This window comes from Equus asinus, chromosome 12 (genome assembly GCF_041296235.1).
Source record: "Equus asinus isolate D_3611 breed Donkey chromosome 12, EquAss-T2T_v2, whole genome shotgun sequence".
NCBI lineage: Eukaryota > Metazoa > Chordata > Mammalia > Perissodactyla > Equidae > Equus > Equus asinus.
In genome coordinates, this window is record NC_091801.1 from 85,938,431 (window position 1) to 85,965,654 (window position 27,224).

Below are 27,224 nucleotides of genomic sequence, written 5' to 3' on the forward strand. Positions count from 1 at the left end.
AAATTATTAAAGTTGCTTATTCTGGAAAGCTCCACAGTGCTACTCAAGCAGGGTTTACTGTTTGTAAACAAGACACCTTTCTGTGTGTGAACAGAGAGCCCTGACCCGCACGGTCCTGTGGAGTGTCTTGTTGACACCAGCCCTTCGAGTTTCTGAAAATCTGAAGGAGGAGGCAATGGAGGAAGGTGACCCCAGGAAAAGCTGAATTTCAAAGCAAGCCTGGGTTGGCTTGAGAGATTTAAGAACCACACAAAACTTTAAAATTTGAAGAATGAGCATTTTTGTATCAGGTAAGAATCCACTTTTATTTTCCCATTGCAAGTAATGGAATGCAGCTTCCTGCTCCCTGAAAATTCATTCTCCAGCACAGCATTAGAAATGGAATCTCTTCAATAATGAGGATTATGTTTACTTCTGTATCAGTTGACTAATTAGTGTAATAGAAACTGTGAAAAACAGTAAAATTAATGGATCAATAATGTAAATTCCAAGTTAAATGCTGTCATAAGACAACATTATGAACACTTCTGATTCAAAGTTCAACAACGATATGTTACACAAAAGTCATTGTGACAATGGTGATTTAAAAATTGCATCGGTTGATGGAGAAGATTTAGCAGTTAGTTTACAAAGCTTTGCCTAAGGACACATTGTTTCAAAACGGATAAAAGCTCAAATTATCTCTGTGGTGTTAAAGGGAATAATTCACTTGGTAGCCTTCCCGTTGCAGTAGAAAAGTGACACTAGCAGTTTTCTCAAGTCTTAAACTCATCCCAAAACATTTCTTTGCTAAATGATTTTTGATGTAAGTAGATTTGGTGAATTAGTCATTCAGCAAAATTGTTTTAAAAGTCCAAGAAATGCTAAAAAGTTGAAAAAACATAAGAATTATTTTGAGGAGCCAGCTCTGTGGCTGAGTGGTTAAGTTTACATACTCCACTTCCACAGCCCGGGATTTGCCAGTTTGAATCCTGAGTGTGGACCTACACACTGCTCACCAAGCCATGCTGTCACAGCATCCCATAGAGAAGAGCTAGAATGATCTGCAACTGAGACATAAAACTATCTTCTGGGCCTTTGGGGAGAGAAAAAAAAGAGGAAGATTGGCAACAGATGTTGGCTCATGACCATTCTTCCTCACCAAAAAAACAGAAAGAAAGAAAAGAAAAGAAATCTCTCGAAAAAAATTGTTTTGAAAAGGATTAGAAGTAACAGTGTATAATGGGAAGGCACCCATCAAAATACTGAAATCCAGTTTCTAACTTTTAGAAGAATCTATTCATTAATATATTCAACAGATATGCTCACTGGGGCCGGCCCGGTGGCACAGCGGTTAAGTGTGCATGTTCCACTTCGGGTGGCCCAGGGTTCACCGGTTCGGATCCTGGGTGCAGACATGGCACCGCTGGGCAAGCCATGCTGTGGTAGGCGTCCCACATATAAAGTGGAGGAAAATGGGCACTGATGTTAGCTCAGGGCCAGTCTTCCTCAGCAAAAAGAGGAGGATTGGCAGCAGATGTTAGCTCAGGGCTGATCTTCCTGAAAAAAGAGAGAGAGAGAGAGAGAGAGAGAGAGAGAGAGAGATGCTCATAGCAAGAATATATTCATATTTAGAGAATATAGTCAAGAAGATTATTTCTTAAAACAATTGTCTGGTTAATTCATAACTTTGGTGAACAGGTGACCTGCCATTCAGCAAACTGGCGCTGTGGCATGTTGGGTTTCCTGAGAACTGGCTTTTGGAGAGTGGCAACAGCAGCAAGGTGCCTACCTCTCAGTGCACTGAGAGGCGAATATGGCTGAGTGCTGGAGAAGGAAGGGTGGTAGGGTTGGCCAGGTCCCGAAGCACCCTGCAAGCTGCATGTCAGTTTAAACTTGATCCTGTAGTCAGCAGGTAGCCCTGGGAGATTTCTGAGCAGAGTTTCAGGACTACAAAACTTGCAGCCATTCCGGGGTGCTGCCCCAAAAGGGGAAGAGCCATTATTTATGGTGGACACCACTCAAGCTTGACTCCATCCTCTACCTGAACTAGGTCCCAATGCTCCTCCACTGAGGTCCTCCTTCCCTGCACCATCAGAATGCTGATAACAGCCATTGTTTCCAACCAGGGGCAATTTTGCACCAAGGGACACTTGGCACTGTCTGGAGGCATTTTTTGATTGTCACAACTCGGGGGGTATGCTATTGGCATCTCACGGGTGGAGCCCAACAATGCTACTGAACTTCCCAGATGCACAGGACAGATCCCCTCACTACAAAGAATCACCCAGCCCCAACATTACCAGTGCTGTGGTTGAGAAATCCTGGGCCAGGTGTTCTGTAGCCACTAGTCTCATGTGTCTATTTATGTTTAAGTTAGTTAAAATTAAACTAAATTAAAAATCCAGCTCCTCAATGTCAACTTAAAAGCAAATTTGCCTCTTATTTCACCCTCAAAAGGAGTTTGTTCTGGACTAGGCAAAAGAATTACGATTCAGGATGTGCATGCTATGGCAAACCATAGGCAAATCCAGAAAACAAAGCAGGGGAGCTGCTTTTATAGATAAAAAGGGGGAGTAAGGAGGGGCTGTCCTAAAGGAAAGTCCATGAGGGGAGAGTAACAGTTCAGGGTGGCACTGGTTTCTCATTGGCTGAGCTGTGGCGTTTCTCATTGGCTGAGCTGTGGCGTTTCTCATTGGCTGAGCTGTGGCGTTTCTCATTGGCTGAGCTGTGGAGGCTTCTCATTGGCTGAGCTGCGGTGTTTCTCAGTGGCTGAGCTGCAGAGTTTGTCATTGACTGAGCTATGGTGTTTCTCATTGGCTGAGCTGTGGTGTTTCTCATTGGCTGAGCTGTGGTGTCTCTCATTGGCTGAGCAGCAGAGTTTCTGATTGGCTGAGCTGCAGAGTTTGTCATTGACTGAGCTATGGCGTTTCTGATTGGCTGAGCTGCGGTGTTTCTGATTGGCTGGGCTGTTGCTGGGGGGGGGAGAGAAATCTTCCTTCCTAGTAAAGTAGTTGTACTTCCTGTGGGAGACGCAAACACCTGTCTCTTCCTGTTTGGTGTAATTGATGGCGTGTGATGCCAGTTAGAGCTCACCCTACAGGCCTTTCTGACTCCAGTTTAGTTAAGGTTTCTATTAACTTCCGCCAGGCTTTTCTGACTCGGATTTAGTTGGTTTCTTTTATTAATTTCCACATCGGTCACACCAGCTACATCTCAAGCGCTCAATCCCCACAGTGGCTGGTGGCTACAGCGTGGGGAGCACAGAGGTGAACATTTCCACCTCGCAGGACTGGACAACACTGGGCTAAAACGTTCAAATAAGGTTTCACTAACAGTTCAGGGATCAGAAAATAGCTAAAGCAGATTTGACACCAGTTACTGATGCACGTCTTTTTGGACCCTGAGTTAGTCAGGGCTCTCCAGAGAGACAGGACCAACTGGAGGCGCGTGTGAGGGCTGCGCTCGGGATACACCTGGTGACAGAGGCCGCTCCTCTTCAACACGGTGGAGCGCTCCCAGCCTGTCCAGGCCCGCTTCTATGCCGGAAGGAGAAAGGGAGCAGCAGGAAGTCCTTCTCGGTGACCCACAGCCTGGGAACAGGCGCAGGCGCAGTGGAGAAACAGGCGAAGATGGGGGACCGCCCCCCGCACAACGACCCCCCGCCTGCCCGGGCCTGAGGCCCTGGGAGCCCCACCCCTACACGTCCGAGGCCATATCTGACCTGTAAGAGAAAGGGTGAGGGCGCGCTCCCAGCTCCCCGCCCCTGTTCCCGCCCCCGAGCCCGCGGGGACGGCGACCACCGAGACCACAGTCTTCCCGGCGTCCTAGGGCGGCCGCGCCCGCGCTTCCGGTCGAGTCCGCCGCCCCCCCCGTTCTGCGAGCTGTCCGGGCCGGTGGTGGGCCCGTGAGTTGGCTTCCCGGGGCGTCGGCCGGGCTCCCGGGGGGCTTTGTGGAGGGTCGGCGGGGTCACAGGGTCGTGTCACGAGGGTCTGTATGGAGGGTCGGCGGGGCAGGGTCGGCCGGGGTGTCTTCGGTGGTGACCAGGCTCTGGGGGTGCAGGGAGGGGTGAGACCGCCGCCGCTGCCCTCATTCTCCGCCCTGTCCTCTTGGCCCTGCCGTACCCGCTGCAAAGCCCAGCGGTGCCGGTCACTTTTGGGGTCGCCCGGCACCTCCTCCCAATACTAAGCGGTCATGAAGGCGGGAGATAAGATCCTGCATTTCTGCGTTCCTTCCCTCCTTCCCTTCTCCCCTCTCTGCCGCTTGCCTCGCATCCAGTCCCCTTACGACGATGCCCTCTCCCCAGATCTCCAAGCCGCCCTCCTCTCCACCGGCCCGCGCCTGAGGTTCGAGCACCGGGCGCGGCGGGCACGTGGTGAGGCAGAAAAGAGGGAAATCTGGACCAGACCCCGCTCTGCCATCACTGCCCGGTGCCCTAGGCCAGCCCCTCCTCTCTCGGCTTCAGTCCGAGTTAGTGACCAGCAGCGTTGACAACGTGCAAAGGCGGCCGCACCGTTGCTGTCGTCCGCCCCTGTGCCCTGGATGCAGCTTTCCTCAGCCTCTCCTCGAGGCCACAGCGCAGTCAGCCAGAACCACCTTTTCTGTTTCTCTGGGCTTTATTTTGAGAATGTTCAAATCCACGGTAAAGTGCAAAGAGTAGAACAGTGAGCAAACAGCATACGCCCTTCACCTGGATTCTGCAGTTGCTCCCATTTTGCCACATTCGCTGTATCTTTGAATGTCATGACTTTTGTTGCTGAAAGAGTAACTTGAAATTAATTTGTAGACATCATGACACTCACCCTTCAGTAGTTCAGACTGTTTCCTACAAGTAAGGAGTTCTGTTAATGACCCCAATTCCATATCACACATGAGAAAATTAACAATAATTCCATGTTCTCATAATTCCTATCCCTAAAATGTCTTTTATACCTGTGGGTTTTTTTAATCCAGCGAGTGATTAAGGATGGCACATTGCATTTGACTGTGTCTCTTTAGGCTCTTATAATCAGAAACAGTGCCTCTGACTCTTCACTTGTTTTTATAATACTGACTTTTGTGACAACGTGTGCCATCTGTCTTGGGGCATGCCCCGCGTTCTACATGTATCTGGAGCCCACACAGTTAACACTCCCTGCCCTTCACCCCCACGTTGTCAGAGCCTCAGCCTCTGCTCTGAGAGGCAGAAGGTGATCAGTGGTTAAGGTAGCGGCCAGCCAATGGCGGTTGTAAAGGCACATTTTCTTTTCCTCTCTGCAAATAGAAGACATCTCTTACTCTGAGATCAGGGTGTTTTTTTCAAAGCACAAATGTAACTGTTACCTCCCATTGCTCTTAGAATGAGGAGCAAAATCCTTAACACAGTCAAGGCCTCTCTCACACGACCCTGCTTTGTTCCCTCTCAGAGGAGGCCTCCCTGTCTCTTGACCTTCCTTGCATGTTGGCCTTTCTCTTCTTCCTGCTCCCACAGCTCCAGACCCTCCCAAGGGCTTTTCTTCCTACAGCCTTCCCACTGATTACTTCCTATTCACCCTTCAGATTTCCATGTAACCCTCACCTGGTCATGGATGCCCTCCTTCACCCAGCTAGGCCCAGTCTGCCACTCAAGGCCCCACTACCCCATGTGTCTCTCACAGTTGCAATTTTAAATTTATTGTATGCTGATTTCATTTATGTCTGTCTCCCCCATGGACTGTATGTTCTTTCCATGGTGGCAGTTGAGGAGGGGGAGGCCAGGGAGCCTGTCCCTAAGTCAGTGATGATGCTATAGGATGCTGGAGGAGGGTGGACCATGGGTTGGCGTCCAGTGGGCACCCTTCGTCCTACCCCTGCCTCAGAACTGTCAACTTGTCACCACCATCATCTCCACATCCCACCCTCTGACCGTCACCTCCTGCCCTCCCAGCCATGCTCTCTGGTCCCCTGACCCCCGCAATTCCGCCAGCCTACTGGGCCCTTGGCCCCACCTTGCAGATCTGGATTCTAGGCCCATGACTCATATCCCTCCCCTGCATGTGCCCCCTTGCCTGCTCCCTTCCTCCCCATCGTGCAGAACTTGCCCAGTCTAGCTCTCCACCTGCTTTGTGCCTGCCCTCAACACCGCCCCGCCGCCCAAGGCCTCTGTGGCTGAGAAGAGACACATCCTCACTGGCCACTCTCACTGGAAGTCACAGGTGTGAACCTGGGTCTTAATCTCTGACAGTCGTGCCTTCTCCTTTGCTTCCAAAGCCCTGCCCCCATCCTCAGCGCCGGCTCTGATGATGTTCCTGCATCTTAGTTCACTGTTCCTTGGCTGAGGTGACCAGTCCCACCTGTCCACTGCCAGCCCCCAGCTGTGCCTGGCTCCCATCCCCTCGAGTGCGCAAAGACCTCGCCCTGGCATGGAGACCTCTCCCGTGTCACTTATGTTCCATCAACATGCAACATGCTGTGATATCTCCTCCCAGAAGTCCTCCTCCCCTCCACCTGGTGCAGCCCATGTAGAGAGGGGTAGAGACTGAGAACTGGTGCTGGCGGCTGTGAGCCAGGGACAGGGCAGTAGGAGGACCAGAGTGTTGTCATGGGGACTGGGGAGAATGGGACTGGGAGACTGCACCAAGGCTGGCATGGGAACTCATTTAGGCAACTGGCCGCTGTCCAGGTGAGGGTGGCAGTTGGGATGGAGGGAAGTGGATGGGTGCTGGGGCGGTGCTTGGGAGGTGGAATAGCAATGTGGGGGTGATAGAATGTGGGAGAAGAGTCACAATGGTGCCCCGCTTCCTTGGGGATGGGGATGTGATATTGCCACCAGGTGACGATTCTCTAGATATGTGGGTCTGGAGGAGGAACTGTGGACAAGGTAGACATCAGCACTCTGCCTGCCTGCTGGGCCCAAAGCAAATCCTCTAACTGAATCACTGCATTTAGGCTCTAACTTAGCAGTGCGGACACTCGTGTTCTTCTCATATGCCAGGTGGGGAGACTGAGGCTCAGAGAGGTGACTAGCTGCAGACACACAGGGGTTCTGTGAACCCTGCTGGTCATTCAGCAGCCCACTCTTGAGGTGAGGGAAGGAGAAGCAGGCGGTGGGTGACAAGTCATGCAGTATTTCCAAGAGGAGTGGTCCTGATGTCACAAAGACACAAGTGAGGCAAGAAACACAACGTTATCCTTGAACTTGAACTCAGGCTCCCTGGCAGCCCGGTCCAGGCTCACTTGGGTGAGGAGGTCTCAGAAGAGAGAGTGCTTTGTGCTGAAGGAAGTATCAGTGCCCAAGATGGGGGCAGGGTTAGTGCCTTCTCCTTACATAACCACCTGGTTCCTTGAAGCAGCATGATGGGGACCTGGGGATGCTGCCAATGGGAGGAGTACAGGCAGCTCTCACTCTTCTGTGCCTTCCTTCTCACCCCTGTTCCCCCATGTTCTCGCCTTCATGGGAAGTAGCCCAGCAATGATGGCCAAGCCCCAGGTAAGCCAGCCTTCAGGGAGCTGTTGTTGCTGTCCCGGGGGCCCCCCTCCCCCTCAGCCTGGAATGCCTCTGCCCAGCAGAGGCAGGATCTTCTTCCTCTGGATGTAGGCCCTGCCTCGCTGGCTATTCCACACAGCTGAGCAGGGAGCAGGGCTCAGGGGAGAGCCCACAGTTTTTTTTTTGTTTTTTGTTTTTTTTTTAAAGATTTTATTTTTTCCTTTTTCTCCCCAAAGCCCCCCAGTACATAGTTGTGTATTCTTAGTTGTGGGTTCTTCTAGTTGTGGCATGTGGGACGCTGCCTCAGCGTGGCTTGATGAGCAGTGCCATGTCCGCGCCCAGGATTCAAACCAACGAAACACTGGGCCGCCTGCAGCGGAGCGCACGAACTTAACCACTCGGCCACGGGGCCAGCCCCGGGAGAGCCCACAGTTTTAAGGGCTCTGCGTTTCCATCAGCACCCTTTTCCCTGACCAGCCTACCCACCCAGCCCTTTTCCCAAACATATGGCTGGAGGCTGGGGAGAGGCATTCAGGAGCCTCTTGCTGGAAGTTCACTGTGACTTCAAGGTGACCTGTCTCCGAGGGCAGGGCTGAGGCTCTCTAGGCAGCAGGTACCTGTGATTCCAGGATATGGTGACCTTTGAGGAGGTAGATGCTTCACTCAAGAGGAGGGGTGGCACTTGGGCCCCCAGCAGAGAGTGCTCTACCTGGACAGGATGCTGGAGAACTACTGCACCCTGATGGCTCTGGGGAAGCGTGCTTCCCCGACAGGGACCTGAAGCCACCCTTGTTCAGCCTCTTGCCCTCCAGGCTGATTCGGGCTGTGACTCCCTCAGGGTTACAGCTGTCTCTCCCTGACATAGTGACTCAAGGCAGTGGCCCTGCTCCCCACTCCTCGGTGACCGGTCTGGGCTGTTGATACTCAATAGAACAAAAACGTCCAGTCCATATTGGGGGTGCCCTTGTCCTAGCGGGGAGCACCCAGTGATCTGGTTTCCCGTTCCCTTCTCTGAACCTCCCCTGGAGCCCCCTTCCTCCCTTGGCTTCTGTGGCCCTCTGCTGGGCCTGTTCTGATCTTCCAGCACTGATCATTATCTTCTTGATGAAGAGGCTTTCCAGTGTCCAGACCCAGGGTCATCTCTCAGCTGGAGCAGGGGGAAATGTTGTGGGTCGTGACCCTGCCAGGGCTCTCCTGTGCAGGTGAGTGACAGGGTAGGTTTGTTAGGGAAGGCTGTGATGTGATGTGTGGGTGAGCTGTAAGGATGGAGAGTGCAGTGATGCACTGTGTGTTGCTCCTCAGATAGGACCGTCATTTTCCACTGGTGACCAGGCTCTCACCTGATGAACGGACAAGCACCATATTTCAGAGTATAAAGAGAACTACTCATTGTGTCTACATTTGGAATATGCCATCAGAAATAGCATCGCCTCCCATCCTTTCACTCATTCATTCAACACATGTTTTTGAGTGCCACCTGCATGCAGACATTCTTCTAGATGCTAGGGTTATGAACAGGCAAAACCAAGCCCTTGTCTTCGTGGCATTTGCGTTTTGGTTTAGGAAGAACATTCCAGTTTGGGGAGGCTTTCTCTGTCCCTGCCTGATGTCCTGTCATGTGTTTATTTGTGTATTGTCAGTCTTCTCATTAGAATGTAGCTCCAGGCAGCAGCGACTTTGGTCATCACCATCCCCAGGCTAGAGTGGTGCCTGACATGTGGGAGGCACTTGTATGCACTCATATGGGAGGCAAACATCTCTTGAAGTGCACTCATGTGCTTGTTTTGTTGTCAGCACTTACTTTGTGCACAGCGCCATCAAGATGCTGCAGAGACCTGTGTGAGAAAGCACCTGCCGCCAGAATCTCAGGTCCAGCTAGAGAGATGGACACGAACAACTAACCGTGATTCAAGACAAAGTGGAGTAAAGTCCTTAACAGAAGGGATAAAGCTCTGATCAGGCTGACATGCAAGCTGTGTGGAAATTTGATTTGGCTCATTCATAAGAATAACTACTTCCTTTCTTCATTCACAGGGAAGCTTTTAATTTCCATTCTTTGTTTCAGATTCTCAGGTCAAGACAAAGCACAATCAACTCCAAAGGAAAAATCTTGTGAAGAATTACAAGGAGTAACTCATGGAATTTTCCAAAGAGTCAATGCAGAGGTGTTTTAGTTTCAACAAGTTTGTGGGTCTGAGACAGGAGCAGAACATTCACAGAAAAAGTTCACAGTAAAGGCCAGGAGGAATCTCTTTTCCCAAAAGAGAGATTCTGGGCAACTGCTGGCTCCTCTGTTAAAACTTATGGAGCAGAGAGACACCAGGAATGTAACAAATTAGGGAAAAGTTTGACTCTAAGCGCAAAGCCTGTTGCACCTCAGAGGAGCAAACCAGGAAAGAGACAGTCAACAGAAGACACATGGCAGAGGCTTTCCATGTGATTCAGGGCAGAGTGGACAACAAATCCCAGTGTGTCAAAGCTCCATGGGAGTAATGTGCATGGGAAATCCTTCAGCAAGAACTCTCACCTAATTTGGCATCAGAAAATTCATACCAGAGAGAAGCGCTACAGATGTATCAAATTTGGGAAAAAATTTAATCAAAACTCAATCCTTATACAACAGAAAATTCACAGTGGAGAGAAACCCTATGTGTGTAATGATTGTGGCAAGACCTGTAGTGGGAATTCAAACCATATTAAACACCAATTGATAAATACTGGAGAGAAGCCCTATAAATGTAGTGAATGTGGGCAGACCTTTAATCAGAGAGCAAATCGTATTAAGCATCAGAGAATTCATACAGGAGAGAAAACTTTTGAATGTAAAGAGTGTAGGAAAAGCTTCAGTCAGTCATCACACTTGATTCACCATAAAAGAGTGCATTCTGGAGAGAAGCCCTATGAGCACAATGACTGTGGGAAAGGCTTTGATCAAACATCACACCTGATTGATCACCAAAGAATACACACTGGAGAGAAATGTTATGTGTCTACTGTGTGCAGGAGAGGCTTTGTTCAGATGCCACACTTGATTCACCACCACAGAACACATTCTGGAGAGAAGCCTCATGGATGTAGTGAATGTGGGAAATCCTTCAGTCAGAGCTCAACACCTACTAGAAAGCAGGTCATTCACACCATGGAGGGTACATATGAATTACATGAATGTGACAGGCTCTCAGTCTGAGTTGGCCTCTCAGTCACTACCTCACAATTCCTCCTGGAGAGGAATCCTTCGGTTCATAGGAGGAGGAAACATCTGCAGATGCAGCAAAGGTGGGAAAACCTTTTATTGTCACTTGTTATACAGTGTCTGAGAACTGCTGTTTGAGAGAACCTGACAGATGTAATGAATGTTGAGAAAGCATTTAGTTGGAGCTCACACCTTATTCACAATCAGATAATTCGTATGGGATGTAATGGACACAAGAAAGGCTTTGATGTGTTCTGGGCAGAAGGTGAAACTCCAGGTGCCCACTATTGTCATCCACTTCCTTTTGAACAAACACCCAGCAGTTCTTGCCCATTGGTGGACATGCTCAGTAGGTGACCTGTTGCCTTTAGGCCGGGATGTGGGATGGAGACAAAGGCAGCCTTATTCCCAGCTGTAGGGGAAGCCAGTGATCTATGATGTGGCCAGATCCCAAATAGCAGAAGAATAAAATGTGCTGAGAGAAGCAGGTAGAGAAATGAGTCCCCACAGTGGGTTCTCAGAAAAAGGCAAAATTGCTAGAGTTAGTGTTGGGTCCCTGGAGCTGTTCCTTTATCCAGAACAGTGATGAGCAATGATTCAGGATCTTCATGAAACCTAAGTGGAGAGTAGCTGAAACAGTTTACTGCATATCTGTACTAAGTTCCTTAAATCTGAAGCATGTAGAATGGGTGTGAACCCTGCCTCCGTGTAGCATCTGGGTTTTCATCAGGGGTCAATCAGTGGAAGTACTGGCTGCAGCAAACACTTCATTCCAAGATCAAGGGTCTGTGAAAGATTGCTTATTTATGGCTCACACCTCCCAAAAATAAGCTAGATTCAAATAATGATATATACAATAAGGTCATTAAAGTAGAAAATAACAGTTATAAATCCATTGTGAACTTCAAGCCATAGGTATAACTGAATAGTTGGTTGTTTATACAAAAGGGCTGTTGAAAGGTTTCTGACTTTTTCTGCAGTGGGTTTGCTGCCAGAACACGGGTGTCATGAAAATCACCACTAAATCTAAGCCAAAATGGGAAAGGAAAAGACTCACATCAAAATCTTCATCACTGGACACATACGTTTGGGCAAGTCCCCCATTCTTGGCCATCTGATCTACAGATGTGGTGAGATCAACAAAAGAGGGGCCGGCCCCGTGGCACAGCGGTTAAGTTCACACATTCTGCTTCTTAGTGGTGTGGGGTTCGCCGGTTCGGATCCCAGGTGCAGGCATGGCACCGCTTGGCAAAAAGCCATACTGTGGTAGGCGTCCTGCGTATAAAATAGAGGAAGATGGGCATGGATGTTAGCTCAGGGCCAGTCTTCCTCAGCAAAAAGAGGAGGATTGGCAGTAGGTAGCTCAGTGCTAATCTTCCTCAAAAAAAAAAAAAAGAATCATTGAAAAATTTGAGAAGGAGATTGCTGAGATGGGAAAGGGCTCCTTCAAGTATGCCTGGATCTTGGATAAGCTGAAGGCTGAATGTGAGCATGGTGTCACCATTGATATGTCCCTGTGGAAACCTGAGACCAGCAAGTATTATATGACCATCATTGATGCCCCAGGACACAGAGACTTTATCAAAAGTGATTACAGGCACATCTCAGGCTGACTATGCCATCCTGATGTTGCTGCTGCTGTTGGTGAATTGGAAGCAGGTATCTCCAAGAATGGGCAGATCCACAAGCAGGTCCTTCTGGCTTACACACTGGGTGTGAGACAACTAATTGTTGGTGTTTACAGAATGGATTCCACTGAGCCACCCTATAGCCAGAAGAGATGGAAAGTCACCCATAAAGATGGCAATGTCAGTGGAGCCACACTGCTTGAAGCTCTGGATTGCATCCTCCGACCATCTCATCCAACTGACAAGCCCTTGCATCTGCCCCTCCAGGACATGACAAAATTGGTGTCTTCATACTGTGCCTGTGGGCCAAGTGGGGACTGGTGTTCTCACCCCCTCAGCATGGTGGTCACCTTTGCTCCAGTCAACGTTACAACTGAAGTGAAGTCTGTTGAGATGCACCAGTAAACTTTGAGAGCAGCTCTTTCTGGGCACAGTGTGGGCTCCACTGTCAAGAACATGTCTGTCAAAGATGTTTGTCATGGCAGTGTGGCTGGTGACAGCAAAAATGACCCAACAATGGAAGCGGCTGGCTTCATGGCTCAGGAGATCATCCTAAATCATCCAGGCCAAATCGGTGCCGGCTATGCACCTGTTGGGGATTATCACACAGCTCATTGCTTGCAAGTCTGCTGAGCTGAAGAAGATTGACCACTGATCTGGGAACAAGCTGGAGGATGACCCCAAATTCTTGAAATCTGATGATGCTGTCATTATTGATATGGTTTCTGGCAAGCCCATGTGTGTTGAGAGCTTTTCTCATTATGTTTTGCCAGGTTGTTTTGCTGTTCATGACAGGAGGCAGACAACTGCTGTGGGTGTCATCAATCAGTGGACCAGAAGGCTGCTGGAGCTGGCAAGGTCACCAGGTCTGCCCAGAAAGCTCAGAAGGCTAAATGAATATTGTTCCTAATACCTGCCAACCCCAGTCTTAATCAGTGGTGGGAGAACAGTCTCAGAACTGTCTGAATTGGCCATTTAAGTTTATAGTAAAATACTGGTTAATGATAACAAATTGTAAAACCTTCAGAAGGAAAGGAAGGTGTTTTGTTGGCCATTTGGGTCTTTGTGTGTGCCAGTTTTAAGCTATTAGTTTTAAAAGTCAGTGCTTTTAAGTGAAAACAACTTGACCAAAAATTTGTCATAGAATTTTGAGACCCATTAAAATAAAGTTTAATGAGAAAAAAAAGTTTTGAATTAGATTTCCCCTTTAGGCCCAATCCAAGGGGAAAGGAGGAAAGCCTTTGGAGAGGAAGCCAGCTGTGAAATGCATCCTCCCAGCCCCCCTTTGCCACCAGGCAGTGGCACAGACTCAGCCAAGCACACCTGACTTCAGAGGCCTGGTCTTGAGGAGTCCAGAGGTGTGGGTAAGAGCAAGCAGGCCGACATGCACTCAAGGTCTCCACACAGCCAGTCCTGGGTGGAAGGAGCAAAGCTGTTGCCTCTGTCAGAAAGGGAGAAGGAAGGGCTTTCTGAGTCCTCTCCTCAACTGTGGCCTCCTCACAGGGAAGGAAAGACGTAGCAGGTGTCGTCACAGACAGGTGCTTCCTTGGGTCACTGATGGAGCCCTGGCCTACTCCCTTCCACTTGTCCTGTTGTGTGCACCAGAGCACGTGCAGTGGAGGAGGTGCCTGTGGTCAGGAAGGCCTGATGAGGAAGGATTGGAACTGGGCCTTGAAGAACAGGTAGGATGATGGCAGAAACGGGCAGAAGCATCACAAGCAAAGACGCAAGAAAGAGGTCCATTTTCCCAGATACAGGCAAGATGGGAATGTGACTGGAGAGCAGGGCAGGCCTGGCCTTTCAGGCTGTCCTGGAGAATGTGGGTGCAGTCCTGAAGGCTGTGGAGCCATTGGAAGATTTTGAGAAAGACGGAGGCATCGGCCAAGGAGGGTTTCAGAGTCAATCTTCAGGCTGCCTAGGAACGTGGAGTGTGAGGGGCTCTTGGGAGGTACTCTGTGTGGCTCATCTCACCTGTCATCCAGGTGTAATATGGAGGCTTCTCTGTTCCTGAGAGATTGTAAATCAGTTTCTTGATTACCCAAGTCACATGCTCCATTTCCTTCATGCAGGACTTGGGTCTAGAGACGATCTTGTGCAGGTTGTGGCTGAGTGGAGTCCATGTCTGGTCAGGAGCATGGGGAGCCAGCAGGGAGGCTGTCCGGAGACAGGCTCACTGGCCCGGGTCTGCTCAGATTTGCAGACTCTGATTTTGCTCCCATGCTGGGATGCTCCCTACACTCCAGGAAGTGGACATAGAAGACCAGAGAGCCAGGGCACAAACGTGAGCCCTGCTGGGACCTCTCGGGTGCCACCAGTACCAGTGTTCCCACTAGGATTGCTGCCTTTGTGCACAAATTTCAAGGGAAGCTGGGGTTCAGAATGTGGAAGTGGCTCATAGGACTCAAATCTCTGTGGCTCCAAGACCTGAGAGCCACTGCTTGCATCTCCACAATAGGGATCAGATCACACGTGTGGTCACTGCAGTCGCTGCCCAGCCATAGCTGCCCTGGGACAGTGCCTGGATGGTGTCTGCACATGTCTGGCAACTGTTAACCAAAACTAACAGCTTTACAAGGCAAAAATAAAGTTTTAAAGAAAAGAGAGACTTTATGTAAAAAGTTTGCAAAGCAAGGAAGTACACCTCATCCCACAAGTTGATAGGTGAGCTCCACCTCCCCGGCCTAGGGGTGGCTGATTTTTAAAGGCAAAAAGTGCACAGCATGCAAGGCTAAGGCTGAGTCCAGTTCATATTGTTCGCCCTTTCCAGCCCCAGTTTATCTTGTGCCTGGGGCTTTCTAAATATCCTAACTTTAAGGAAAAACTACTGCATTGTTCTCCAGCCATCTGGTGACAGTCAAGGTTAAAATGTAATTTTCTGTTTCTGTCCATAGTTCAGCCTTGAGGTGGTCGTGATAACCATCACTTCAACTCTGGCCTCGTTCTTATCTCTTTATGACTTTTTGTGTGTCCATTTTCTTTCTCTGAGGCTTGGAGTTTAAGCTGAATGTAGGTTTCCTCAGACTTTCTTTAATGAGTGATCACTTTTCTGCTCACTAAACTAAAATCACATTGTCTTGCCCTCTTGGGCAGTAAGATTAGGTTTAAAGAAGTTTTAGGGTGACTCCAAACTATTCAGTAGCACACCTACAGTCTCTTGTCCTGTTTCCACAGATGGCCAACCACACCCATTGTGAGAGTCTTCCAGGAAGAAAAAGAGCATGGGTTTTGGGCTGAGACAGGCAGATCTGAGTTCACTTATTGTGTGATCACAGATAATTTGTCTAACTCCTCAACTTCAGTTTTCTTACCTGTAAAATGGTCATATTAATACCTACCTGGTGCATTTAGGGCACTTGGCACAACCTGGCACATAGCAGGTGCTCAATGATTGGCAGATACTGTTATAATCACAGGTGGCTTTTACCAGGTTAATCCCTAAGAGCAATATTATCTTTGTGAACTCTGAGTGCTTAGGAGGTAACTGTTTCCTGAAGTTAGCGACAAGACCCAGGTTCTGACATGTAGCTTATGGGCTCATGGGTTTGCCCACAGCCACCTAGAAGCACTCCCAAGAGAACCACTTTTCCTAAAAGGAGGAGTAAAATTTTTTCTACATACATCCCTTAGTTCTCATTCTGCATGGACCCCAGTAGTCCTCAGCAACATTGGGGTCACGGTGGCCTCATTCCATGAAGGTCTCTATGGAACCCAGCCCCATGGGCCCTAATGCCCTTACCACCAAGGCCCGCTCCAAGAGTCCTCACACTCCAGGATGCCACCTTCCTCTTCAACTGCCCAGACCTTAAGAAGCCCCAGTGGCACAGGGCCTCTTCTCACTCAACAATCTCTTTGGGTGATCTCATGTGTTCCAGTGGTATCAGTGACCATCAATACGCCGAAATCTGCATCCACAACCCGGACTCTCCTGGCTACTGTAGGTTGAGCCTCCACTGGGATGTTCCACAGGCATTTCACCCTCAGAGCTGAGTTCCTAATCTTCCTTTCATCGCCTGCTCTTCCCCTGAGAGCTCTTCCTCTCACAACCATCACGGGCCAAGTTGCTGAGGACTTGTTATTTGACTCTTCTCTGCCACCTGCATCCCCAACCAATAACCAAGTCCTGTCCCTACTACCTCTAGAATATCGCTATCGTTTTCCCACCTTGCCTCTCCCCGGCTTCCATCTTGGTCCACGCTACCGTCACTTCTTGCCTGGACTTTCGCCATAGCCTCCTCACTAGTGTGCTCCCGTCCATTCTGTCTTCCGCCCCTGTCCCACCCATCCCTCTCCGCGCTGAGCCCAGAGCGAGCTTTCTGACACTCAAACCCAACTGTGTTATCACACCCAGGGGGCACCCGACTCCTGCTCCCCCCACATTCCAGCCCCCCCCCCCCGGGACCAGCACCACCCATCGCCACATGTCGGCGGTACTTTTTCTTTGCCCTTAGGATAAAACCATAAGATTTAAGGGGGCCAAGCGGCCACAACACTGTAGCAGCTGCAATTATTCAGGATCCGCGGGGAAGGGACGTGGCTCTTGTGTTCACCGCTGCATATAGCTCGGAGCCTGGCAAAGAATGGCCTCTCCGTCAATCCCGAATCAAGAACTGAAGAGAGGAACAACTGGAGGGCTCCTCCTGGGATCCTGCTCCCCCTTCCCCATCCCAGCCTGGACCAGGGAGGGTGGAGCCGCGGAGCAACCAGAGTCGGAGGTCTTCCGGGCAGCCTAGAGCGGCCCGACAGCAAGCGCGCTGACCCCGCCCCGGGCGCTGACCCCGCCCCGGGCGCTGACCCCGCCCCGGGCCACTTCCGGCGGCCGAGCTCCTCCCGCCGGGTGCGCCCCGCCTGCTCTGGGCGGTGAGTTGGGCGGGCCGGGCGGGAGGCGCGGCTGTCAGTCGTGGTTGCGGGCCGCCCCCGCAGGGGGAGCCGCGGGCGCCGGCGGCCGGAGGGCTGCCTTGATGGGCGGTGCTGGCGGCCGGGAGTGGGAGCGCCCGGGGCGCGCGCGTGTGAAGACGGTAAAGGCCCGGAGCCACGGTGGAGCCGCGGCCGCCGCTGTACGCGGGGTCTCGGTTAAGTCCCTCGAAGCAAAGCCTTGGTCTGAATTTGAGAATCCTGTTTCTCTAGGTTCAACTTTTTGAGGAAGTGCCAAGCTGTTTCCCAGGCAGCTGCGCGGTTCGCACCCCCGTTCTGCACCCACCCCTACGTCGGGCAGTCTCTGGGGGCTCTGGCTTCTCCACATCCTGGTCGACACCTGCCATTCTCTTTTATTACCCACATGCTAGTGGCTGCTAAGTAGCATCTCATTGTGGTTTTGATTTGCGTTTCCCTGATGACTAATAATGCTGAGCCTTTCTTCATGGCTTATTAGTCATTTGTACATTTTCTTTGCAGAAATATCTAATCAAACCCTTTGACAATTGTTAAATGGAGTTATCTTTTTATTATTGAGCTGTAAGATTATATATTCTGGATACAAGTTCCTTATTTCAGATACATGGTTTGCAAATATTTTCACCCTGCTGTGGGTTGTCTTTTACCTTTCTTGATAGTATCATTTGCAGCACAAAAGTTGTTTTTTGGGTTTTTTTTCCGCTTTATCTCCCCAAACCCCCCCTGTACGCAGTTGTATATCTTAGTTGCAGGTCCTTCTAGTTGTGGGATGTGGGACACCGTCTCAACGTGGCCTGATGAGCGGTGCCATGTGTGCGCCCAGGATCCGAACCCTGGGCCACCGCAGCGGAGCGAACGAACGTAACCACTCAGTCACGGAGACGGCCCCATAAAAGTTCTTAATTTTGATGTGGCCCAATATTTCTGTTTTTGTTTTTTCACTTGTGCTTTTGGTATCTTTTTCAAAGATTCTGCTTTTGGATTTATTCATCCACTCTATCGTTTCCCTTTTTTAGAGGTTCATTTTTTTCCTCTTAATTATTTCTACTTTCTTTAGATTTATTTTAGTATTTTTTTTGTCTAGCTTACATTGAACATTTAACTGTCTAACATTAATTCTGACATATAATTATTAAAGGACAATAAAATTATTTCCTAAAATTTTATAAGTTAATAGACTGAAGATTGGACTCAGTAATAGACTGATTTTTCAGCTTCTGGGTAACAAAAGTTGAAGAAGGTAGAAAGAGAAAGGGGAAAAGGAGGGCACTGGGAATTTTATGGGAGGGAAATGAACGAAAGGAGAGCAAAATTCAGGATAAATGGAAGAAAAAAGGCAGCCTTTTTCTCCTCTGACTCCATGGAATTTGTTTAATAAGTATGAGAGCAGGAGAAGATATAGTAGTTTTTCTATAGCTACCTTCTGCATCTCAGTATTTCTTGCTTTTGGATCACATGCATTTAGAGAAGATATTAGTTGTTTATTTTTAAGGTTTTTTAAAAAATATTTTATTTTTCCTTTTTTTCCCCAAAGGCCCCGGTACATAGCTGTATATTTTTAGTTGTAGGTCCTTCCAGTTGTGGCATGTAGGATGCTGCCTCAGCATGGCTTGATGAGGAGTGCCATGTCCACGCCCAGGATCTGAACCAGCGAAACCCTGGGCCACCGAAGGGGAGCGCAAACTTAACCACTCGGCCACAGGGCTGGCCCCTAAGCTTTTTTATTTACTCTTTTTATTTTGAAATAATTTCAAGCTTATAGGAAACTTACAATAATACAGCAAACTACCAAATAACCTTAATTCAGATTCACCAATTTTTAACTTGTGTCACTTATTTTATCATCTCTCTCTAATATTTCCTGAACCATTTCAGGAAGTAGGTTGAATATATGGCTTGAAAAGATGGCTTTTTCTTTAATTTCCTTCTCGTGTTTGATCTCTTATTGAATTTATTCCTGTTTTTTGGAGGAGAAGGGTCCATTTTCATTCTTTGTTTTGAAAGATCTGATTCTAGGTGTTTTCACTATCTCCGTGAAAATTAATAAAATCATTTAAAATGGAGTTGGGAGGCCAGAAGGGGAAGCTCTCAGGCAGTACCGATCGAGGTCAATTATAGAAGACAATTACAGACCCCAATAGAAAGAAGTCATCAATAGGAAGAATCATCAATTACAGACCCTAACAGGAAGAAATGTGTGTTGCATCCCAAACAGAAATCAACTACCCCAGCAACTCGGCCAATGAGAAACTGTCACCACTCTGAACTCTTGCTTTCCTCTAATGGACTTTCACTCAAAACAACCCCTCCCAATTTCCTCCTTTTTCCCTGTAAAATCACGTTCCTCTCCTTTGATTGTTGGACCTGCCTATGGCTTTTGCCACAGCCTGTGGGTCCTGAACTGCAATTCCTTGCTTTTTCCTGAATAAACTCATTTTGCTGATAAAATAATTGACTGTCTTATTTTTCAGGTTGACATACGTGGTGTCTGAAGTGGGATCTGAAGGAGGCGACCCTCAAGAGACGATGGGCCCCAGAATTGAGGGAGGTACCTGCTCTGGGCCCCTGGAGCTCATGGCTTCTGTGAGTCGCGGCCTACTTTTGGTTTGGTGAGTTTCCTGTCAGATTCTGAGCTCCACTTTTCTTGTGATTTGAGCTGTCTGACTTTATTCAGAAAGGGGAGAGGGTTTTTCCCTCTCGGAAAAGGGTTAGAGTCACTTCAGGAGGTTTCATCCTAGGCTCCATCTTCACAGAGAAAGACTTTGTCCTTTCAGGGGAGGGGTTAGAGTCTTCCCCAACCAGTGCTTGTCTGTCTTCTGAGGTGCGTGGCAGCAACTTTCCTTTTGGGGGTCAAGCTAGCAGGGATTTTCTTTTGGTTTTGGATTTTCTTTGGTTTTGGTTTCCTCCTGGAATCAACTTGGGCTTTTGAAGCTGGGAAATGGGATCCCAGTCATCTCAATGATCTGAGGGCAGCCCTTCTTAAGGGACCCCAGCCAGGTTTAAGTTTAAGAATTTTGGACCCCCTGCATGTGCGTTTTTAACTAAGTGGGCCAAACTGACCAAGAATAGCCTGGAATTACAATGGCCATAATGGGGAACTTTCGATCTCCCCAAACTCATTTTTCTTAAAACCAAATAGTAAGACTACGGCTCTAAAATTAAGCAAAACAAACGGTACATTTATTTTAATTGTACCTGGAGCTTCCAAACAGGCACAAAACTCTAAAACCACCTCACCATAAGGTACTATATCTAAATTAGCTGAAACAACTAAAACATTGAAGGAAGACAAAAATGGCTTCTGAGGCTTCTTCCCTTTCCCTTCCCGTTTTCTTCGTCTTCTGCTCAGGCCCCACTCTGGCGCCATCTCCCTCCTTCCCTCTGTGCATCTAGTGCTGAAACTTTGGCCATCTGAGCAAGTAACCTTAACTTAGTCCATCTTCCAGAAGCACAATTTGGAATCACCTATTCTTTTGAACTTTGTACCTGAGACGTGGCTGAAATTTTTAAAACAAAAGCTATAAGGTCTCTGTGTCTTTCTATGTCTTATGTATGTCTATGTACATGTGTGATATTTTTCTTATTTATTTATTTTGAGGAAGGTTAGCCCTCAGCTAACTGCTGCCAATCCTCCTCTTTTTGCTGAGCAAGACTGGCCCTGAGCTAACATCTGTGCCCGTCTTCTTCTACTTTATATGTGGGATGCCTGCCACAGCATGGCGTGACAAGCGGTGCCATGTCCGCACCTGGGATCCAAACCAGTGAACCCCAGGCCACCCAAGCAGAACGTGGGCACTTAACTGCTGCGTCACCAGGCCGGCCCCATGTGTGATATTTTTCTACCTCTGGATAGTATTGCCAAAATGAATTTGTAAAAGAGTTCTGTTTAATTGGCTTAAGGAAAGGCAAGTGCTTATATAAAGTATTCCTAAAAACTCTCAGAAATATAATAGAAACTAACCCAAATGCTTTGCAGGTTCATGTGATCTAAGAAAATATTAGAAATTAAAGCTAGTTTAAGTTTGTTGGTTTAACTGAAACAGGCATGTCTTTAGAGCTAACAACATTAAATATCACACTTTTATCCTACATAGTTTATTGGTCAGATAAGTTCATATTATCTTTGTTGCAAAATTTGTCAAAAAGAAAATTTGCTTGAGATGATGGCTGATTTTGTCTAATATCTTATGAAGTTCTTGTGAGTAATATAAGCGTAATCATTGGGAACAAATTATTTAGATAGGTGAAAATTGGATAAAAGTTTTTTTGGGAAATAATTGTTTTATAGTATGTGTGCTTACAAAGAACATCCCCAAATCTTTTTGGGCAACTTTAGAGTTTTTGCTAGTTAAATTAAATGATGGAATTTTGAGTATCTGGATTATTTTCCAAATATAAAATATGAAAATATTCATTACTGAACATATGTATCTACTTTTGGCTCCCTATTGCAAAGAAACTAAAGATAAATTTGAGTCTCTTGGTAACCATGTCTTGTGCCACATTGAAAGACTGCACTATTTAGAAGAGCATATGCTTCTAGAAATCATGAATGCATTTATAAATTTATTAGTCTCCACAATTGCTTTCTTCTTAGTTTTTCACTGGGAATTAAGGATTCTAGGAGTTAAGAATTCTAATCAGACCAGGGAAAAGGAGGGGTGGGGGAAGGGCACAAAGGGTGAAGCGGTGTACCCACAACATGACTAACAATAATGTACAACTGAAATCTCACAAGGTTGTAATCTATCATAATCTTAATAAAAAATAAATAAAAAATAAAAAAAATTCTAATCCGTATATATAATAAGGGAAATATCTCTGTCTGCAAGGAAAGCAGAATGTGTGTTTCAATAAAAGAAGGTATGAGGAATGGAAATGCATTTTATTGGGGGAAAAGAAAATAATTTTGTCCTAAAGAGGCTGGTTATTTGGAATGGGAAAGAGAAAAAAATAGAACAAAACCTAAATGTAAAAAAAAAGTGTAGAAGTTCTGTGGAAAGGAATCTTGGGAAGAGAATTTTAATATGTGATCAAGCTGGCTAAGATTAAAATAAATTTATTAAAATGAGTTTTAATACCAAAAGAAACTAATGAAAATTAAAGTTTGGCTTTCTTTTCTGTTGAAAGGACAAGATTTTCTTGGATTATTGGCCTGCTCTTGATAGATTGTGAAAGCTTCTTTAACTAGAAAACAGAGATTTTGTGTTTTATTAAAATAATTTCCTCTGTTGTTTCTATCAGGTGTTTAATTACTTAAGGGAACTGAGTCTTCTTAGTATTAAAGGTGTTACGTTTTGCTTACAATCATATAACCTTTTGTATTTGCCTTTGAAACCTGTTATAGATATTTAAATATTATTTTGTAATGCTCTGTGATCCTATTTGGTCAAGTGTCCAAGTCTTTTGATATTTTTGACAATTTTCCTAACATATTCAAATTCAAAATGACAATTTTGACATTGGATGTAACTTTGGTATTTTCCAGGGGGCACCTGGGTCATCTCAAAAGATTTGTTCCCTTTCCTTATATAAGGAGAGAAATTACACTAATTGGTTTATTTGGTATGACCAATTACATGAGAAGCATGGTCCAATAAGTAATAATAAACCTTTTTAGGTTATATTGTATGGGTGAATGTTAAAAGTGTTCTAGAAATTGTATAAAGTTCCTAAAAATCTGATATGTCCTAATATAGTTATTACCTGTAATTCTAGTTACTTTCTAAAATGTATGTCACAAAAATACCCAAATTTCCTTGTCAATTGTGTTTACCCATTGCCTTTTTTTAAAAAGCCTTTTGTCAGTTACAGACAGTAATTGTGTTACTCTGGTGCTGTTACAAATATCTTTCATTTTCAAAGAGATTCATGGAAAAGACTTTGACAAATACTCTGGAATACAGGTTTTGCTAACTTTAAGATCATAATACTAAAGTGGGTGGGAATTTCTGGAACTCGAGTGGGGGACTGATTGCCTTGACGTTTTGTTTTCCAGATGTAAAGCACCCCTTTTCCTCCTCTAAGCTATCTCTATCTTAGAGCAACTTGGTAAGGTGTATCTGTGCAACAAGTGTTGAAACACTTATCTTTTTCTCTCTACCTGATCCCTCTATAATTTGGAAACTCTTAAGTATTCTTTTCATAACAATGTATGTATTTGCCTGGGTTCAGTGAAGGTCTGTTCTCCTTGTAACAAAACACAATTGTAAGTAAGGGCTACATTGCCAAGGCTTTGACTAGAATGTCATATTCAAGAAAGGTGCACACAGACTCAGACATGACCAGAGAGCTTTAAGGAACTGCTTGAAAAATTGGCCTGGTACTTTGCTTACAAGGTTTCAGCAAAGCAATCTTAAAAAAAGAAAGGGGGGCGGGGGTTGGCCCAGTGGCATACTGGTTGACTTTGTGTGCTCTGCTTTGGTGGCCCGGGGTCCACGGGTTCAGATCCCAGGCACTGACTTAGCACTGCTCATCAAGCCACACTGTGGCGGCATCCCACATACAACAGAGGAAGATTGGCACATATGTTAGCTCAGTGACAGTCTTCAACAAGCAAAAAGAGGAAGATTGACAACAGATGTTAGCTCAAGAACAAGCTTCCTCCAAAAAAAAAAAAAAAAAACTTATATGGTCCAGCACTATTTTTTGTTGCATTTATATAAATAATCAGACCAAGTTTAATACAAACTTTTACTATGCTTATCTTTAATAAAAATGGGGTTAATTGTGGAGAAATTATGTTTGTACCTTTGTAGATATTAAATTCTAGTCCTATTAATTGTCTTTAAGATTTTGTTATATACCTCTTTGCTGGGCTGGACCCTAAATTCTTCTAGTTTCCCTAAATGTTTGGATATGATACTCCAAACTGACGTTTACAATTTTACTGTCCTTGAAATCTCCATGGAAGGGACTATACCAGGTCCTCCTCATTACTCATATGGCAGCGAATCTTCACGGACTTGAGCCTTGGGTGCACATCTCACAGCTAAAGAAGACTCCACCTAACATCTAGCCCTTTACAAACGCTGCAGACCTCAAATCAAATTGACCAGGAAGAGAAGCAGGTGACATCTGAGGCAGAGAGCTTTCCCAAGACGACCAGACCAGGCCTGTATATCCTCTTCCCACTGTTGCTTCTTCTCTCTCTCTTTCGTGGAAAGACTGCCCCTGTCTGCGTTTCCCAAAAGCTTGCAGAAGAGGGAAACCTCTTCTTTTGATTATGGCCTTTCAGAAACAGCCTCCTTATGATCCCCTTTTTGCTTGCTTTTTCTGAAGGGTTAGAAAGTTCAGCATTCACAGAAGTCTTTCTTTCATCTGGACTGTTAGCTGACTCTGAGTTCTTATCCAAATCCATGGTCTCTGAATTTGCAACCTAACAGGCAGTATTATTGGATAACGCATTTGGTTCCCAGTTATTTCGAGATGACAATACTGTTTTGTCTTTTTGAATTTTTTGCAAGAGTTCATCAGCTATTGCTTCATGTTTATTCCTGCACTGTCTTCCCAATGTGCTCAGTTAATTCTTTCAGTTTGAGTGTGCTCTTACCATATTTGCTGTTCTGTTTTCTCTTCATAACAAATCAGAAGCCTCTCACTGGTTCACCCCATTAAGCCTCTATTTAGCCGGTTACCTTCAGGTTTGGGCTCCTAGTTTGGAACCATCAGACAATTTGGATTTGTCATGTTACTTTCAATTCTGTTTTGTATAAATACTTTAAGTTTTGTATTTTGTTGCCTGTGACACTTTTGTAAACATGACGTACCTCATGAGGTGACGTTAGCACAGCAATCTGAAATGATTTCCAATGCTTATGACCTTGGACGACTATAGACTTTGAATAAGAAGTGCCTGTGAGTTCTCCCTCCTAACCTTCCTGGTTTCTCAAGTGTGGCCTAAATGGTTTCCAACCACTATGCACTCTCCCTCCAACATGGATCATGACAAGAAGGAAAGGTCCTTCCTGGCACCAAGGGACAAGACCACTAAGTGCAGAAATCCTGGCTCTCGATCAATGATGCTTTCAGAGAATGATCTTGATCAGAAGGGAGCAATGTGAAAATTAATAAAGGGAAACCCATTTAAAATGGATTCTGGAGGCTGGAAGGGGGAGCTCTCACACAGTACCACTCAAGGTCAATTACAAGAAAGACAGTCAATACTGACCCCAATAGAAAGAAATCATCAATAGGAAGAATCATCAATTACAGACCCCAACCAGAAGAAACATACATTGCATCCCAAACAGAAATCAACTACCCCAGCAACTCAGCCAATGAGAAACCATCACCACTCTGAACTCTTGCTTTTCTCCGGTGGACTTTTGTTCAAAACAACCCCTCCACGTTTCCTCCTTTGTCCCCATAAAATAATGTTCCTCTCCTTTGATTGTTGGACTTGTATATGGTTTTTGCCATAGCATGTGGGACTCGAATTGCAATGGTTTTTCCCAAATAAACTTGTTTTGCTGGTAAAATAACTGGCTGTTTTAAGGTCGACATCTCCAAATGCTTGTTTTCAGATAATTACCTCACTTTGGGGTACTACAGTTTTCTTCTGCTCCCTTTGACTTCATCAGCTTGGCCTCCCTGGACTCCCAGCTCCATCTCCTCAACTCCTGAAGACTGCCCAGCATCTCTGTGCAAGCAGATGGACTTTTCTCTAATTTACCTTTACAGAGAGTATAGCCTCTGGGCCTCCAGCTTTGGACAGGGGCCTAGGTTCCCACTATCATTCTGGAGTCACCCAGGCTTCATCTGTTGTCTCCACAGAAGCTGTAAGTAGGCCGTGGCCCTCAGAGCTGCCATAGAATCAGTTTCCAAGCTGGAAGCTCTGACTTTCATCTCTCTCTTCATTTTTAGCCCCTGGGGTGTTCCTCACTCCCTTCGTGCTTAACCATGAATTTTCCTACTAACATTCTCACCCCAGGTTCCACCCCAAACAAAGGTAGAGTGTCAGAGCCACACACCAGCTCTGCCTGCACCAATGCTTCTACCAGACACAAACAGGAGACATGGGCCTTCCAAGGAAACATCACTATGGGCCTGCAGTAGCGTAGGAGGGAAACCGGTTGTGATTCAGCGTGCTTCACGAACAAGATGCAAGCAGAAACAACTCATGACACTGCTTTCATCACTTCCTTTCTTTTCCTCCCTCCCTTATCTCCTTTCTTCCTTCCCAAACATGTCTGAAGTACTTATCTGTATCATGTGCTGGAGATATAAAAGTGCATAAGACAAAATCACTGACAGCAAAAAGCTACAGCTGTAATGTACGAGAACCAAGTAGAAAGAGTCAAAGAAGTCATGAGCTGTGGTCTGGTGTGGGTGTGAAGGTTGTGCTGTGAGATATAGAGTAGCAGAGTTACTTTTTCTGAAGGATATTTGTTAAATGAGGTAGATACTTTTATCCCCATTTTAGAGATGAGGAGAAAGACCTAGAAAGACGAAATGTTTTACTCAAGGTCATAGAGTGAGCCCAAGGCAGAAGGGGCCTAGGATGCAGGCCTTCAGATGAGGTCTGCAGACCCCTCCACACAGACCACACTGGGGCTGGCCAAGTCCACACTTGGGAGAGGTTCTGTGCTTAGGAATTTTAATAATATAATGGAAGAGCCAGAACATGAGCAGGTGGAATAAGTCAAGCAAATCACAAGACAAACGTTAAGCCAAATGCAGAAGTGGTCCCAAATTCCCTAAGAAAACATAGTAACGGTGGGAGCAAAGATTGAGGAAGTTTCCTTGGACAAGTAACATTTGAGTTGGGCCTGGCGGGAATGAAGAGTGTATTAGAAAAAAGATTCCTCCAGGTAGTCTCAGAATTAAAGTCAGGATGTCAGGGTGGTAAAGTCATAGAGATTAGCCCATGTTTTTCAAACTTCTCAGTGAAACTCTAAATATAGCTTATTGTTCAAATCAGTCAGTGGGGAGATGCAGATTAAAACCATGGATGCCACTATATCCCCGGTAAAGTGGTTAGAATAAAAAAACTGAAAATGCCAAGTTCTGGTGAGGATTCACAGCAACTAAAATTTTTTTTTTTTTTTGAGGAAGATTAGCCCTGAGCTAACTGCTGCCAATCCTCCTC

The 27,224-nt window shown here is 46.4% G+C and overlaps 1 pseudogene; it reads left to right on the forward strand.

Moving 5' to 3' along the window:
- The first annotated feature begins 268 nt into the window (after nt 1-268).
- LOC123290287 (elongation factor 1-alpha 1-like) lies at nt 269-16,319 on the forward strand (annotated as a pseudogene).
- The last annotated feature ends 10,905 nt before the right edge of the window (nt 16,320-27,224 follow it).